Raw genomic sequence first — 13,674 nt, forward strand, 5'->3', positions numbered from 1 at the left:
CCTAAATATTCAGACAGAGCTTTGGGGAAGGATTTATGCAGGGGCGGGGAGCATTTATGTACATTTTGTCCAAGTGCCATTTTTTCAAAATGCCTGGCCATTAAACACAGCAGAAAGGGCAGGAGCAGGTAAGACATTCAAAGAAACCTACTTCCAGATCATTTGCACTGCATCAAGTATTCACCATATTTACTTGTATAATTTCTATTCTGGCAGCTGCACTCACTCACATCCACAGTCCTTGCACACACTCTTTGCACTCCATCCATATCAGCCCCTCTCTCCCCTCCTATGCACAGTACTAAATAGCTGCACTAAGATCTGCTAATTATTTCTCCACTTTGGATCTCAATAGTGGGTACTGGCAGGTTCCTGTGGCAGAGGCGGACAAAGAAAAGACCGCGTTTACAACACCAATGGGCCTCAGCGAGTTCAACTGCATGCCATTCGGGCTCTGCAATGCCACAGGAACCTTCCAGCAGTTAATGGCGTGCTGCCTAGGACACAAGAACTTCGAAACTGTCCTGCTGTACCTGGACGACGTAATTGTCTACTCGAAGACATATGAAGACCACCTGGAGCACCTGGCCGAGGTGTTTGAAGCCCTATCTGGTTTTGGCCTGTAGGTAAAGCTGTCCAAATGCCACCTGTTAAAGCCCAAGGTGCAGTACCTAGATCATGTGGTAAGCGCCGAAGGTGTAGCGCCAGACCCTGAAAAAGTCACCGTAATCAAGGACTGGCTAAGACCCTCCACTATCAAGGAAGTGCGGCAGTTCCTCGGGCTGGTAGGCTACTACAGGAGATTTATCAAGGGTTTCACCAAGATAGCAGCACCCATGCAGGACCTCCTGGTAGGCCAGTCCAAGAAGGCCAAGAACCCGAAACCTCCGTTCAAATAGGGTAAACCAGAAGACGAATCTTTCACCCGACTGAAGATGGCTCTGACCGGAGACGAAGTCCTGGCCTACCCCGACTATGGCCAACCCTTTATACTCCATTCAGATGCCAGCAACGTGAGATTGGGAGCGGTGCAGTCCCAGGTACAGCAAGGCAGAGAGAGAGTGATTGCCTATGCCAGCAGGAAGCTCCGGCCCGCGGAAAGGAACCCCGACAACTACAGTTACTTCAAGTTGGAGTTTCTCGCCATAGTCTGGGCTGTAACAGAGCGCTTCAAGCACTATCTCGCCTCCTCCAAATTTACAGTCTTCATGGACAATAACCCGCTGATGCACCAGGAGACTGCGAGGCTTGGTGCCCTAGAGCAAAGATCGATGGCCCGACTGTCTAACTACGAGTTTACCATCAAGTATCGGGCGGGGCATAAAAATGCAAATGCTGATGCGCTGTCTAGGATGCCCAACTTGCCAGATGGGGGAGAAGACCTGGAAGAGCTGGAGGAGATAGAGATACCCGCTTTCCATCGTCATGGGGTGACCCAGTGCTCCCACTATGTAAGGGACAAGAGCTCCACCAACAGAGAGGCCACGTTCAACCCATTGCCCCACCATGGATGGGCAGAAACGCAGGATAGCGACCCGGCTGTCCGCCTAGTCAAGGAGTTGCTGATGCAAGCTGACTCATACCCTGATCCAGATGCTCCACAGGAGACCCAACAGTTGTGGAAGGAGAAGGGCAAACTGTTCATCTACAAAGGAAAGCTGTGTTGAAGAAGCATCAACTCCCGGACACATGAACTGGTCTGGCAGGTGGTAGTCCCGAGGCGGGATGCGTCAATGGTCTTAGAAGCGTACCACGATGGAGCAGGATACTTCGGGTGGAAGAAGTTGGAAGTCCTGTTACGTGAGCAATTCTACTGGCCTGGCATGAGGAAAGCAATCGAGAGATGGTGTCGAGAATGTGGTCCATGCAACCTGAGACGAAAAGACCGTGACAGCCAGAGGGCTCCCCTGCAGCCCATCATCACCAAACAGCCACTAGAACTGGTAGTCTTGGACCACATGAAGCTAGCCCCAAGCAGGTCAGGCTATGTCTACGCGCTAACCATAGTAGACCACTACTCCCGGTTCCTGGTAGTAGTGCCAGTAAAAGACCAGGCGGCTCAGACGGCAGCCAAAGCGTTCCAACAGCACTTTTGTGGCCCGCACGGTTACCCTGAACGGGTGCTTACCGACCAAGGTCCAGCCTTTAAAGCAGAGGTGTTCCAGGAATTCTGTAACTTGTGCGGTTGCAAGAAAATAAGGACGACGCCGTATCATCCCCAGACCAATGGGTTGTGTGAAAAGATGAACCAGGTGGTGATAGACCTGTTGAAGACGTTGCCCCTTAAAGAACGTAGCCTGTGGCCAGAGAAGTTACCAGATTTGGTGGACCTATATAATCACATCCCGGTGAACTCCACCAACTGTACACCTGCTTACCTGATGAGAGCAAGACCTGGTAGACTACCCATTGACTTAGACATGGGAGTCTTAACACCAGAGACGACCTCACCAGATGCGGATTGGGATACCGAGTGGCAGCAACAATACCGCAAGGTGCAAGAATGTGTTGAGAGAAGTTTGTCCCAGGCAAGACAGAAGCAAGAGAAAACTTATAATCAGCATGCACCTGCCGTTCCCTTATCACCTGGAGAACAGGTACTTAAGAGGAAAAGACGAGTCCACAAGTTAAATGACCAGTGGGAGGTTGAGCCATACACCGTCCTACCCTCAAATTACGACAACACCAAAGTGTGCCTCATCAGCAAAGATGGAGGGGAAACTTCAGCGGCAGTCTCAAGAGATCACTTGAAGATATGTCCTGAACAGTTGAAACACAAAGAAGACAGCCCTCAGCCCACAGAAGAGGTGGAAGAAACGGTTCAGACAGTCCTCAGAGAATTTCCCCGGTCTTGGACGCAGGTGAACAAAGCGATTGTGGTACCGGTCCTGACCTTTCTCCAAGCGGCCTCACCGGAAGCTGCAGAGGCTCCAGAACATCTGGAAGACCAGTCGGCCCCAGAGACAGATGCTTCATCAGCAGCAGATCAGGAGAATCTACCCTCTGCTAGCAGTGAACCTGTAGTACCCAGGGTGAGCCAAAGAATTTGTAGGAGATTACCCAGCCTACCGGTGTTACCTCAGACTACCCGAAGTGTAGATCACACTGAACCCACCACACCAGGGGTAGACACTAGGGACCAGCGTAGGGCAGTGACAACTAACGTACTATGTAGATCGACCAGGAGTCCAAAAGGTCAGCTCCCTGCTCGCTGGAGAAACTAAAGTATAAAGTATAAGAGAACTAAAGTGTATGTTGTTTATAGTTGTACCCATTAAATAGTCTTGCAAAAGTATATTTGTTGAATTTATGGACAATTGGGCCACAGGACTAGGTGTGGTCAGGACAATATTGAAAATAGTTTCTAATAGGCCTAGAAAATAAACCGCAGGCGTGGCTGGAGACCAGGCCCAACGAAAGAGTGCCCTGAAGCCACGCCCAGGGACGATGCACAAAGTGGGTTGATGCGGTTCCCACCAGCCAAATTACAGTTACCAGGATTGTGGCGTAAGGACTAAGCGCCGCAGTGACTGCTTTCAGTTTTTGTTGGGTTTTTGTAATTTTTGATTTTGTAACCTGTTTGTAATGTGAATTGTTATTTGTTAATTTTAAAAGGTATCCTCAGTCCGGGAGTACTGAAGTTAACTAGGGGGGAATGTGACACTCCAGGGGTCCGGTTGCCACAGTGGCATTGCCTCCCTCACAAGAGGTGATGCCATGCCTGGAAGCAAGCAGGGGTCCCCTAATCAGGTTTTACTAAGCATACAACACTTTCCTGGCTCCAGACCAGCAAGGGGAGTTTCTCCCCTTGGCAACTAGGATCTGGAGGCGAGGCGGGGTTAGTTAGTCTTAGTGTGAGGAGTTGAAGTCAGGACGTTGAGGAGAGAGGAGCTGGGGACTGGAGCTGCTCAGCAGCTCACCCCAGAAGAACCAGCACAGAGGAACTGGACACCGGAGTCCGAGGCTGTGGGGGCACCGAAGGCCCAGCAGCAGAAACCAGAGGGCAGGAGATTGCAGGTCTCCTGGCCCCATCAGACGCCCGGAGCCTCAGCAGCATCGCAGGGCCCAGCACCGCCACGTGGGAGCGACGCATCAGCAAGACCCGAGCTGCCTGCCATACGGGTGAGCAAAAAGACATTGCACTCAGGGACGAGGGCCACCGCACAGCTACAAGCAGCAGGGCCAAAGAGTTTAGTGGAAAGGGAAGGCCTCCAACTTCACCTGGCAAGGAGGATTCTTTACTTGCTTCCAGGCTGCCCGGACTTCCACTTCTAGCCAGTACCCTAGTCCCGGCTTGTGTAATCACTACCAGTAAAGCTAAGAGGAAACCGCCATTAGGTTGTGGACTGATTATTGCTGAGCCATCAACCCATGCACTACAATGCCCAGCATAACCCATAACATCTACACTGCCCTGGAGCTAAGCTCTACCTGTGGAGAGCCACACCATCCCTGCTGCAGTAACATCAGCTCCAGAGGACTGCTCCGGAGCGGCGGCACCCTTAGCCGCATACCACAGGTGGCGTCACGAACTTTATACAATCACTATAAATCCCCTATCAATAACCCCTTTTTATTGACCGCCCTGGGCCACGGACCGGGTCACTGCCACTGTGACATCCCCCCAGCATCTACTGGCCCGGCACCGGGTACCCCACGGCCCAGGGGGCGCGTCAGATAAATAAGACAGTACAAAGTTTAATAAGACAAAAACAAAGGGCATTCCAAATCTTGAAGGCTGAGATACAAAAATAGCATTTCAGGAGTATAAGGCTATGTTCACACGTTGCAATTTTTCAGTGTTTTTTTAATGCATTTTTATGCAAATTTTCAGCTGCATTTTACCGTACCAGCAAAGTGTATGAGATTTCAGAAATCTCATGCACATAGCTTGTTTTTTTTTTGTCCTCAATCTTTCGTGCAATACCTTGGTTCTTGAAAAATACAGCCTGTCACTTCTTTCAGCGTATTTTCAGCCTTTTTCACCCATTGAAAGCAATGAGTAGTGCAAAAAACACTGCAAAAACGCAGGTATCAGGTTTTGCAGTGTTTTTGATGCCAAAACCTGAGGAAGTTGAATAAGATTTTTTTTTTGCATTAAACTTTATCAGCATGCAAAAGAGACAAATGTACAGTGACAAAAACGCTGTAAAAAAAGCACAAAAAACGCAGCAAAACCTGCTTTTTTGAGGTAGCTTCCCTACTGCCAAGAGGGCAGGTGTTGCCTGCGGGAAAAAATGCTGCAAAAACGCAATGTATGCACATAGCCTAAAGATCTCAATAAGAAATGTAAAAAAGAAAATCAGGGTAGCAAAGTTATCTACAGAGAAACAAATTACCAGAGACATTAAAATAAATCCCAAAAAATCCCAATGCCAAAAATAAAAAAAAACGGATGGTATCAGCCCCTTAAAAGACAATAATAACAAAATAATTATAGAGGACAAAGAAAAGGCGGAGATACAAAACAGTCACTTTTCATCCGTGTTCACCAATGAATCATCTAGGGATCTTTCAACAAGGCAAAAATCAAACTTCACCACCTGATATAACTAGTTTAACGCAAAAATAAGTACTCCTGCGTCTCAGCAAATTAAACATTGACAAATCCCCCGGCCCAGATGGCACACCAACCACAACCGATGGATCCTGTAACTAAGGCTCCGATCACATCTACAAGACATCAACAACCACGACCGAGGGATCCTGTAACAAAGGCTCCGATCACATCTACAAGACGTCACCGACCACGACCGATGGATCCTGTAACTAAGGCTCCGATCACATCTACAAGACATCACCGACCACGACCGATGGATCCTGTAACTAAGGCTCCGATCACATCTACAAGATGTCACCATCCACAACCAATGGATCCTGTAACTAAGTGTCCGATCACATCTACAAGACGTCACCAACCACGACCGATGGATCCTGTAACTAAGGCTCCGATCACATCTACATGATGATACCAACCACGAACTATGGATCCTGTAACTAAGGCTCCAATCACATCTACAAGACGTCACCAACCACAACTGAAGGATCCTGTAACTAAGGCTCGGATCACATCTACAAGACATCAACAACCACGACCGATGGATCCTGTAACTAAGGCTCCGATCACATCTACAAGACGTCACCAACCACGACCGATGGATCCGGTCACTAAGGCTCCGATCACATCTACAAGATGTCACCAACCACGACCGATGGATCCTGTAACTAAGGCTCCAATCACATCTACAAGACTACAGTGACTAGGACCAATGGAACCTGTAACAAAGGCTCCGATCACATCTACAAGACAGACACCAACCATGACAGATGGATCCTGTAACTAAGGCTCCGATCACATCTACAAGACGTCACCAACCACAACCGATGGATCCTGTAACTAAGGCTCCAATCACATCTACAAGACTACAGTGACTAGGACCAATGGATCCTGTAACAAAGGCTCCGATCACATCTACAAGACAGACACCGACCATGACAGATGGATCCTGTAACTAAGGCTCAGATCACATCTACATGACGGCACCAATCACAACCGATGAATCCTGTAACTAAAACTCAGATCAAACCTACAAGACATCACCAACCACGACCCATGCATCCTGTAACTAAGGCTCTGATCACATCTACAAGACGTCACCAACCACGAGCGATGGATCCTGTAACTAAGGCTCTGATCACATCTACAAGACGTCACCAACCACGACCAATGGATCCTGTAACTAAGGCTCTGATCACATCTACAAGACGACACCAACCACAACCGATGGATCCTGTAACTAAGGCTCTGATCACATCTACAAGATGATAACAACCAAGAATGATGGATCCTGTAACTAAGGCTCTGATCACAGCTGCTAGACATCACCAACCACGACCGATGGATCCTGTAACTAATGCTCCTTCTCCATTTTAGTTTATTCCCCCTACCTTCACACCCCGGTGCTTCCCTCTGCTATTTGTGAAAGAATATTTTGTGTGCCTGGAGTTTTCTGTTTATCCCTGTATGTGTTGCCCTGTTTGTCGGGTGGGTGTACTTCAGTACACAGTAGCGCCCCTCTTCCCTGGGTGGGGGAGAAGAACAAGTGGAGGGCTAACTCAGGAGTTAGGGTGAGGGTGGCGGCCTCGGCATCCTCATCTATCCCGGGGAATAGGGTGAGCAGACTTACGCACTGTAGTTTTTCAGAACCCTAACACGTCAGGTTTGGGGACTGTTACTTCCAGGCAACCCCTAGTAGAGGCCAAGATTGTTCTCTGGGGGGCGTGACAGGTTTGTAGTTTTCAGGGAGGCCTGTAAGCTTTACTTCCGGTTACTTCCTACCTCTGCAAGTACCGAGGAGCAACAGGTGGGGATAGTAATCGCGCTCCTTTAGGGTGACCCCAAGCATGGGCTTTTTCTCTCCTGCCGGACTCCCAGTCTCTCCGGACAGTGGAGGAAATTTTTCTTACCCTGGGTCTAATATACACAGACGCCGACCGTGTCTCCCTGGCTGAATCCATGCTACGTCAGCTGCAGCAGGGAGTCCGGCCGGCAGAGGAGTATTGCTCTGAGTTTCGTAGTTGGTCCACGGACACTAAGTGTAATGACCCCGCACTCCATAGCCAATTTTGTCAAGGGCTGTCGGCATGGTTATTGGATACCCTTGCATTATATGAGACTCCAGTCTCCCTTGAAGTGGCCATGTCTCTGGCGATCCGGGTTGATCACCGTCTTCACCACAGACAAAAAGGGACACCCCAATGTGCGGGAGATCCAGGGCTAAGGGAACCCTGGTCTGAGTCATCTGAGAAGCCCATGCAGTTGGGTGGGGCAACTCATTCTAGGGATCAAACTGGAGTTTGGGCATAAAGGGGCTGTGTGTGTTTTTACTGTGGAGGGAGGGGTCATTACATAGGTGCTTGTCCTTCCTTACCTCGCCGTAAAACAGCCACCAGGAAACCAATGAACTCGGGTTGCGGGGAGGTTAGCAACCCAGGTGTACGTGTCGCCTCCGTGAGTGGTTCTCAATTCTTCCTACCAGCCGAGATCCATCTGGGCAAAAATAAAGTGACCATTTGAGCCTTTCTGGACAGTGGACGGGGTTTAATTTGATTGACGCTGAGTTCGTCCAGGCCCAGGGCCTCAAACCGCAAACACTGTCCAGACACATACCCTTGACCCGGGGGTATTTTTCTCAAGTAATCCGAGGGTTACATTTACAGGTTGGGGCCATACACTCAGAATGTATTGACTGTTTTGTGCTAGAGGGCCTGCCCTCTCCTGTGGTTCTGGGACTACTGGGGCTCACGCTGCACAACCCTGCAGTAGATTGGCAGACGTGGGAGGTGGTTAAATGGAGCGAGTATTGTCATGGTCACTGTTTGGGCACTCGGCTGGCTAGGGTGGATACCCAGTCCGTGCCTAAATACCTGTTAGACTTTGAGGACGTGTTCTCGGAGCAGGGGTGTCAAGAACTCCCTCCCCATCGTTCTTATGACTGCGCTGTTAATCTGGTTCCTGGAGCCAAGCTGCCAAAGAGCAGACTATATAATATCTCGGGTCCGGAGAGGCAGGCCATGAAGGACTATATTGTGGAAATTTTGGCTAAGGGTCATATCAGACCATCCTCATCCCCTGTTGCTGCAAAGTTTTTCTTTGTTAAGAAGAAAGATGGGGGGTTATGCCCCTGCTTATATTTCCACAAACTCAGTCTGATCATGGTCTGGGATTCATATCCGCTCCCTCTCATCCCGGGCCTATTTAATCAGATTGTGGGTGCAAAATGGTTTTCTAAACTGGATCTCAGGGGGGTATATAACCTCATTCATATTAAAGAGGGGGACGAGTGGAAGACGGACTTCAACACGCCTGAGGGTCATTATGAAAACCTTGTGATGCCATTCGGGTTAACTAATGCTCCCGCCGTTTCTCAGCATTTTGTTAATGACACCTGGCAGGTAGATTTGTGGTGATCTATCTTGATGACATATTAATTTATTCACTTGACCTTGAGTCACATCAGGTAAATGTCAGGCAGGTCCTTCAGATACTCAGAGACAATAAATTATTTGTCAAGCCAGAGAAATACATGATTTTGGTTGAGGAAATCCCTTTTTTGGGTTATATTTTATCGTCCACCGGTTTTCGCATGGATCCGGCAAAAATTCAGGAGGTACTGGATTGGGAGCGTCCTGAGGATTTAAAGGCGTTACAAAGGTTTTTGGGTTTCGCCAACTACTACCGCAAGTTCATCAAAAACTTTTCTGTGGTAGCCAAACCTCTGACGGATATGACCAGGAAAGGGACGGACTATTCTAAATGGTTCAGTCCAGCCAGGGAGGCATTTAATACCCTAAAGGAGTGTTTTGCATCTGCGCCGATTCTCATACGGCCTGACGTCACTCAGCCATTCATTGTAGAAGTTGACGCGTCTGAAGTGGTGGTGGGGGCTGTTTTGTCGCAGGGTGCGTGTCCTGGTAAATGACATCCGTGTGCATACTTTTCTAAAAAACTGTCGCCCACTGAGAGAAATTATGACATTGGTAACAGAGAACTGTTGGCAATCAAGTGGGCTTTTGAGGAGTGGCGTCATTTTTTGGAGGGGGCATTTCATCCGGTTATGGTAATCACGGATCATAAGAATCTGGTATATCTAGGGTCTTCAAAACGTCTAACGCCCAGATAAGCAAGATGGGCATTATTCTTTACCAGGTTTAACTTTTTTGTCACTGTCACGTATAGGCTGGGGAACAAGGGCATTAAGGCAGATGCCTTATCTCTCTGTTTTCCTGGAGGTGGAGATAATTGTGAACCGGTTCCTATACTTCAAAAAGGGGTTGTGGTTGTATCTACAGGTGCTTCTCACAAAATTAGAATATCATCAAAAAGTAAATTTATTTCAGTTCTTCAATACAAAAAGTACAACTCATATATTATATATAGTCATTACACACACAGGGATCTATTTCAAGCGTTTATTTCTATTAATGTTGATTATTATGGCTTACAGCCAATGAAAATACAAAAGTCATTATCTCAATAAATTAGAATAATTAACAAAAAACACCTGCAAAGGTTTCCTAAGCGTATAAAATGCCCCTTAGTCTGTTTCAGTAGGCTACACAATCATGGGGAAGACTGCTGACTTGGCAGATGTCCAGAAGGCAGTCATTGACACACTCAAGGAGGGTAAGCCACAAAAAGTCATTGCTAAAGAAGCTGGCTGTTCAATGTTCATAGAGTGCTGTATCCAAGCATATTAATGGAAAGTTGAGTGGAAGGAAAAAGTGTGGTAGGAAAAGGAGCACAAGCAACCGGGATAACCGCAGCCTTGAAATGACTGTTAAGGTCATTCAAAAATTTGGGGGAGATTCACAAGGAGTGGACTGCTGCTGGAGTCATTGCTTCAAGAGCCGCCACACACAGACGTATCCAGGACATGGGCTACAAGTGTTGCATTCCTTGTGTCAAGCCACTCATGACCAATAGACAACGCCAGAAGCGTCTTACCTGGGCCAAGGAGAAAAAGACCTGGACTGTTCTAAGTGGTCCAAGGTGTTGTTTTCAGATGAAAGGAAATTTTGCATTTTATTTGGAAATCAAGGTCCCAGAGTCTGGACGAAGTGTGGAGAGGCCACAATCCAAGCTGCAGGAGGTCTAGTGCGAAGTCTCCACAATCAGTGATGGTTTGGGGAGCCATGTCATCTGCTGGTGGAGGTCCACTGTGTTTTACCAAGACCAAAGTCAGCGCAGCCGTCTACCAGGACATTTTACAGCTCTTCATGCTTCCCTCTGCCGACAAGCTGTTTGGAGATGGAAATGTCATTCTCCAGCAGGACTTGGCCCCTGTCCACACGACCAAAAGTACCAATACCTGGTTTACACACAACAGCATCACTGTGCTTGATTGGCAGCAAACTCGTCTGACCTTAACCCCATAAAGAATCTATGGGGTATTATCAAGAGGAAGATGAGAGACACCAGAGCCAACAATGCAGACGAGCTGAAGGCTGCTATCAAAGCCACCTGCGCTTCATAACACCTCAGCAGGGCCACAGGCTGATCCCTCCATGCCACATTGCCGCATTGATGCAGTAATTGAAGTGAAAGGAGCCGACCAAGTATTGAGGGCATTTACTGTACATAGATTTGAGTAGGACAACATTTCGGATTTTAAAATCATTTTTCAAGCTGTTGTTATAAAGTATCCTAATTTACTGAGATAATGACTTTTGTGTTTTCATTGGCTGTAAGTCATAATCATCAACATTAACAGAAATAAACACGTGAAATAGATCACTCTGCGTGTAATGACTCTATATAATAGATCCCTCTGCGTGTAATGACTCTATATAACAGATTTCTCTGCGTGTAATGACTCTATATAATAGATCCCTCTGCGTGTAATGACTCTATATAATAGATCCCTCTGTGTGTAATGACTCTATATAATAGATCGCTCTGCGTATAATGACTCTATATAATAGATCCCTCTGCGTGTAATGACTCTATATAATAGATCCCTCTGTATGTAATGACTCTATATAATAGATCCCTCTGTGTGTAATGACTCCATATAATAGATCCCTCTGCGTGTAATGACTCTATATAATAGATCACTCTGTGTGTAATGACTCTATATAATAGATCCCTCTGTGTGTAATGACTCTATATAATAGATCCCTCTGTGTGTAATGACTCTATATAATAGATCCCTCTGTGTGTAATGACTCCATATAATAGATCCCTCTGCGTGTAATGACTCTATATAATAGATCCCTCTGCGTGTAATGACTCTATATAATAGATCACTCTGTGTGTAATGACTCTATATAATAGATCACTCTGTGTGTAATGACTCTATATAATAGATCCCTCTGTGTGTAATGACTCTGTATAATAGATCCCTCTGCGTGTAATGACTCTATATAATAGATCCCTCTGTGTGTAATGACTCCATATAATAGATCCCTCTGCGTGTAATGACTCTATATAATAGATCCCTCTGCGTGTAATGACTCTATATAATAGATCGCTCTGTGTGTAATGACTCTATATAATAGATCCCTCTGTGTGTAATGACTCTATATAATAGATCCCTCTGTATGTAATGACTCTATATAATAGATCCCTCTGTGTGTAATGACTCTACATAATATATGAGTTTCACTTTTGTATTGAAGAACTGAAATAAATTACCATATTTTTCGGACTATAAGACGCACTTTGTTCCTCCAGAATTTTGGAGAAAAGTTGGGGGGTGCATCTTATAGTCCGATATACATAAATACTGTGGCTGTGGGTGGTGGGGTATGTAGGGGAAGCGACAGCGGTGGAGTAGCGGGGCACAGGAGGCAGCAGCCTGCACTGTGCCCGCTACTAAATAAAATTAATATTCACTGCTCCCCACGCCCATAGGCGTGGGGAGCAGTGAATATTCATTTTCCTTAATAGCCGGCACACTGTGCCTGTAGTGCGACTCCTGGTATGTATGGCCCCCCTCATCCTGGTATGCTTGGCACCCCCTGATCCTTGTAGCACTTCACAAAAAAAAACAAAAAAAAAAAATTACACTCACCTCCTCTCTCCTCCAGCGCTGTGTCCCACTCTGTGCCGGAATAGTCACTGCTCTCCATGAAAGAATATTTTGTGTGCCTGGAGTTTTATGCTTATCCCTGTCTGTGCTACCCTGTTTTTCAGGTGGGTGTACTTCGGTGCACAGTAGCGCCCCCTCTTCCCCGAGTGGGGGAGAACAAGCGGAGGGCTAACTCAGGAGTTAGAACGAGAGTGGAGGCCTCGGCATCCTCACCTTCAGAGGTATCCTGGGGAATAGGGTGAGCTAGGGTGCCCCCTAGTGTTAGGGTCAGGATAGGAACCCCTGATCTGTGGCCACCCAACAGCTGTGTCATGACATGGATCCTTTAACTAAGGCTCTGATCACATCGACAAAATGACACCAACCACGACCGATGGATCCTGTAACTAAGGCTCCGATCACATCTAGAAAGACATCAACAACCACGAGCGATGGATCCTGTAACTAAGGCTCCGATCACATCTACAAGACGTCACCGACCACGAGCGATGGATCCTGTAACTAAGGCTCTGATCACATCTACAAGACGTCACCGACCACGACCGATGGATCCTGTAACTAAGGCTCCGATCACATCTACAAGACGTCACCGACCACGACCGATGGATCCTGTAACTAAGGCTCCGATCTCATCTACAAGACGTCACCGACCACGACCGATGGATCCTGTAACTAAGGCTCCGATCACATCTACAAGACGTCACCGACCATGACCGATGGATCCTGTATCTAAGGCTCCGATCACATCTACAAGATGTCACCGACCACGACTGATGGATCCTGTAACTAAGACTCCGATCACATCTAGAAAGACGTCACCAACCACGAGCGATGGATCCTGTAACTAAGGCTCCGATCACATCTACAAGACGTCACCGACCACGAACGAAGGATCCTGAAACTAAGACTCCGATCACATCTACAAGACGTCACCGACCACGAACTATGGATCCTGTAACTAAGGCTCCGATCACATCTACAAGACGTCCACGAGCGATGGATCCTGTAACTAAGGCTCCGATCACATCTACAAGACGTCACCGACCACGAGCGATGGATCCTGTAACTAAGGCTCCGATCA

Source organism: Phyllobates terribilis, unplaced genomic scaffold (genome assembly GCF_046119375.1).
Source record: "Phyllobates terribilis strain yellow unplaced genomic scaffold, ASM4611937v1 Scaffold_279__1_contigs__length_2497574, whole genome shotgun sequence".
Lineage (NCBI taxonomy): Eukaryota > Metazoa > Chordata > Amphibia > Anura > Dendrobatidae > Phyllobates > Phyllobates terribilis.